Source organism: Coregonus clupeaformis, chromosome 29 (assembly GCF_020615455.1).
Source record: "Coregonus clupeaformis isolate EN_2021a chromosome 29, ASM2061545v1, whole genome shotgun sequence".
NCBI classification, from domain to species: Eukaryota; Metazoa; Chordata; class Actinopteri; order Salmoniformes; family Salmonidae; genus Coregonus; species Coregonus clupeaformis.
This window is the reverse complement of record NC_059220.1, coordinates 64,563,781-64,569,299: the sequence shown is the minus strand read 5'-3', so window position 1 is coordinate 64,569,299 and position 5,519 is coordinate 64,563,781.

The window sequence follows — 5,519 nt, the reverse complement described above, 5'->3', positions numbered from 1 at the left end:
CAACCCCATCTCCCTCCCGTCGCCTTGCCTGTAGCGGTGGAAGACAAGGTCTCACCCAGTCTCTGCTTCTCTCTCCTCTACTGTTAAACTGGTGTGTGTGTGGAATGAGAGAGGCCAGGCCTGTCAGACTGACCCTCCTAACTAATTCAGAAGGATAACTATTCTCTCTCTCACTCTCTCTCGCTTTCTCTCTCTTCTACCGCTAAGAGTTTTCAATCCATTTTCTCTTCTGACTTGTTAGCATAATAGCATCTCCGCAACATGATCACACCATGATCTTATTTCTCAACGATGCACGGCTGATGAATTTATCGTCTGCTGACTTTACAATATCATATCGACAGGGATGGTAATATATTTAAACTTCACTTGCTTATGGGGTCATCAAATCTCATGGCTTCAGCACCGCTGCAATCTCTCATCGTTATTCATAAAATATGTTTTGTACGGATCGAGGGGTGTTAAGTGACTGACATTTTAATTGTATTGGTCCCCCACCACCCATCGCATATCACCTGAGCAGTTCAATGCTGGTGACATTTTAATTTTCCTCAGCGCCCGGTGAACGGTGACACAACGTTTCTGACTTTAAGCTCCTGTTGTAAAGTCTGCTCGTTTTTCTTGTTGACTTTATCACATTGGTAGTCAATAAGGCATGTGTTAGCGTCGTAGAGCATATTTAGAAATTCATTATGTTTATACTTTTTCAGTTTATCACTTTTGGGTTGTTGGTAGAGATTCTAGATGTTTAAACGGGTGAGTATAAAAATAAATCATTTTTCTAATTCATTACAGTTTGCCCTGATAATACTGCAACGCCATTGATAGCTGTTTTATTTTTGCCAGCAGACTCAGCTTTGTGTATAAAAATCTATTTCACCAGTCAGATAAGCGTTTCACACAGCCTCACACATACAAAACTGGCCAATTCATTTTGCTGCAGCCTTATCCTTCATCTTCATTGTGAGCAAAAAGTCATTTCCCCGGGACTCATTTGAGTAATTGTCAGTTCTTTGCCAACAGTAATCGCAAACACACACACACTCTCTCTCACACACACACACACACACACTAATCAACACGCCACTTAGATCCCATTTATTGGGCCACAGCAGAAAAGGTATGCAATGAGAAGATGATGGGAGAGAGAACGGAGGAAGAGAGAAGACAACCAAACAGTTATACCACAAACAGAGTCAGAGGGATGGATAGTCTGGGGTGAAGGATAACACCAAAAAGAATGATGATGATGATGATGATGATGATGAAAATCTGAATTCGTTTTCATTTAGAAACCAAATACGGTGAAGTGTAGGTATTTTTAGTAGCAAATCAAACAAATGCAACACATTCGAAAGACATGGGCCACATTCCAGAGTAACTACATTGCATGATTGCATTGATGCCTGCCAGATCTCAGAACACCTGGATGGACGTTTAACATATCAGCTAACCACATCATATGATATAGCATTCTGATGCCCAACTGCGCAGTCAACGAGTGCAATGTAGTTGGCCTGAAACTCGACCGTAGTCCATTCCACTCCCTTTTCTAAGCAGCTGTCCTGCAGTAGAGCTAAGGAGAGACTGAGGTCAGATGACATTCCACTACGTGATGATGGAACATGACATGACAAGATGTGACACTGCTTGACAAAACACAACCTGACAGGGAGATGAGTTACATGCCTTTCGCTTTTCATTTGGGCCTGCTTTCCAAATGGTATCCTATTCCCTATGGGCCCTGGTGAAAAGTAGTGCACTATGTAGGGAATATGGTGCCATTTGGGACTCACACTTGGAATATATTAACCTTCAGCATGATCAGAGCAAAGCAAACAATACTCTGCCCCCCCATAACACTGTTATGTAACACTGTGCACAACAGGTGGCTAGAACACTGACGTCTGCACTGTTCCCTCTAGATTCTAGAATAGATTGAATCTATTTGATGTCATGTCACTGTAAAGATTTTAATGCCTTCACACCATATTCTGGCAGAAGCAATCCTGATAATAATAATTTGGGGGGTGCTTATACTTTTTCTTGCATATCCCAACTCCCCATCAGACACCCGCAGGTTCACAGCCAGGGTTGCCATTGCACAGCACCCCTGGAGCAATTAGAGTTAAGTACCTTTCTCAAGGGCAGAGTGACAAAATTGTGTTTTTACCTTGTCGACTCCGATATTTGAACCAGCAACCTTCAGTTAGTGGCCAACACTCTAACCTCGAGGCTATGTGCCACCCATAATCCTTCACTTTTGCAGGCCATTTTATGTTTAGTACATTTCATTTTCCTGACTTATTTAATTACAATGACAAATGTAATAGGAGGATGAAACTGTGTTTTGTAACGAATTGTGCCTTTAATCAAATGATGTCTGTCTTTTTGGTGAAGACACATGTAGATGTGGCATTAACATGTCAGGTATAATAGAACAAGATAAACTGTCTGTAGGTGTTTGATTGACAAGAGAAAAGGTCTGTCCTTTTTACAGAAGCCTACAGGTTGTATCAATTTGGTGCATTTTGAGTGGTGTAACTTGTTCCCAAAAGCCGTTTGATTTCACCTAATTTTAAAATTCTGTCATAAGGAGCAGGGGATGTTCAACTTCATAAAAAACATGTTTTCCATCTCAAGAGGTTAAATTACAAAATGACTATAGTAAGTGCCTTTTAAGTGCCAAATACAGTGAGGGAAAAAATATTTGATCCCCTGCTGATTTTGTATGTTTGCTCACTGACAAAGAAATGATCAGTCTATAATTTTAATGGTAGGTTTATTTGAACAGTGAGAGACAGAATAACGACAAAATAAATCCAGAAAAACGCATGTCAAAAATGTTATAAATTGATTTGCATTGTAATGAGGGAAATAAGTATTTGACCCCCTCTCAATCAGAAAGATTTCTGGCTCCCAGATGTCTTTTATACAGGTAACGAGCTAATATTAGGAGCACACTCTTAAAGGGAGTGCTCCTAATCTCAGCTTGTTACCTATATAAAAGACACCTGTCCACAGAAGCAATCAATCAATCAAATTCCCAACTCTCCACCATGGCCAATACCAAAGAGCTCTCCAAGGATCTCAGGGACAAGATTGTAGACGTACACAAGGCTGGAATGGGCTTCAAGACCATCGCCAAGCAGCTTGGTGAGAAGGTGACAACAGTTGGTGCGATTATTCGCAAATGGAAGAAACACAAACAAACTGTCAATCTCCCTCGGCCTGGGGCTCCATGCAAGATCTCACCTCGTGGAGTTGCAATGATCATGAGAACGGTGAGGAATCAGCCCAAAACTACACGGGAGGATCTTGTCAATGATCTCAAGGCAGCTGGAACCATAGTCACCAAGAAAACAATTGGTGACACACTACGCCGTGAAGGACTGAAATCCTGCAGCGCCCGCAAGGTCCCCCTGCTCAAGAAAGCACATATACAGGGCCGTCTGAAGTTTGCCAATGAACATGTGAATGATTTAGAGGAGAACTGGGTGAAAGTGTTGTGGTCAGATGAGACCAAAATGGAGCTCTTTGGCATCAACTCAACTCCCTGTGTTTGGAGGAGGAGGAATGCTGCCTATGACCCCAAGAACACCATCCCCACTGTCAAACATGGAGGTGGAAACATTCTGCTTTGGGGGTGTTTTTCTGCTAAGGGGACAGGACAACTTCACCGCATCAAAGGGACGATGGACGGGGCCATGTACCGTCAAATCTTGGGTGAGGACCTCCTTCCCTTAGCCAGGGCATTGAAAATTGGTCGTGGATGGGTATTCCAGCATGACAATGACCCAAAACACACGGCCAAGGCAACAAAGGAGTGGCTCAAGAAGAGGGACATTAAGGTCCTGGAGTGGCCTAGCCAATCTCCAGACCTTAATCCCATAGAAAATCTGTGGAGGGAGCTGAAGGTTTGAGTTGCCAAACGTCAGGCTCGAAACCTTAATGACTTGGAGAAGATCTGCAAAGAGGAGTGGGACAAAATCCCTCCTGAGATGTGTGCAAACCTGGTGGCTAACTACAAGAAACGTCTGACCTCTGTGATTGCCAACAAGGGTTTTGCCACCAAGTACTAAGTTATGTTTTGCAGAGGGGTCAAATACTTATTTCCCTCATTGAAATGCAAATCAATTTATAACATTTTGACATGCGTTTTTCTGGATTTTTTTGTTGTTATTCTGTCTCTCACTGTTCAAATAAACCTACCATTAAAAGTATAGACTGATCATGTCTTTGTCAGTGGGAAAACGTACAAAATCAGCAGGGGATCAAATACTTTTTTCCCTCACTGTAAAGACATACAGTCGAAACCGAACCAATCAAGGATGACTCTCATCCCTTGCCACCATCTCCATCGCATCACAGACTTTTAAAACTGAGAGCCAACAGGAAAGGGTTTTACAGTTCATTCACTGATGTCTTTACCCAGGACTTTGTTTAAAAGTAAGTGCTAGTGTTTATATACAGCAGTGCCGTCTTCTATTATTACATTACATGTCTATTGTGTAAGTACATATCAACCAGCCCTATTTTAACAGTAAAATATATCAACAATAGCAGAATTGTATACACACAATGCAAGACAATCACTGGATTAGATTGCACTTTAAAATATTGAATCACAACATCATGAAATAACTCACTTCTTCAATACCATCTCAGTAGGCTATTACACTTTTTAACAAAGCACTGTGAATTACTTTCTAAGATGATATGCCTACTAATTGTTTCTATTATGTGATGCCACAAAAAAATAAATTGGTGAGACCAAATCATGGGCTGGTGGCACCAATTGAAAAACTTAGTGGCACCAGTGCTACTAGGGGAAAATGTTGTCTGGAGCTTAACTTTTTACTGGAGTGGGCTAAATCAGGGTCACACAGAGTGTTTCTTGGTAGTCTCAAACAAATCTACCTTGAAACAAATGTATACACCTCACACACATGGTTAGAGGCAAAAAAAAAGATATAGAGTTGAAATGTATTCCATTTTGAGTTTGCATCCCAATATTACACTTTATATACATCACAGAAGACTGAAATATAACAAAACTGTTTGCCATAGAAACACCGGGTTTTCAGATTTTTCACCCATGAGGCCACTAAGTCATTTGATTGCAAAAAAGGGCTACGATAGGTAATAAGTAGGCCTGTTGTAAAGGAAATATCATTAGCCTATAGCTATCATTTGTTGGGTACGGTAGCCTTTCTTGGTAATTGCTGCAATACAGCATGTTCAAAACTTTTGTGAAGGTTTAAACCAGTACAAGTGTTTTGTTTCATTCTGTTGAGCCCTTTTCTTTGGCCAAATTAAGTTCCAACTATAATGTTTTATGTTTGCCGTAACATAATATCCTGCTCGTATTTTCCCTATAAACAATAGCTTGACTTACTTGACATTACTTGGTATTACCCTAATAAAGTTAAGAAACTTCTGTTAAGGTTTGGTTATTAGACTATTCTACTTCAGGCCAAGATATGAAGGCAGTGCGCACCAGGGCTCCAACTGACTCT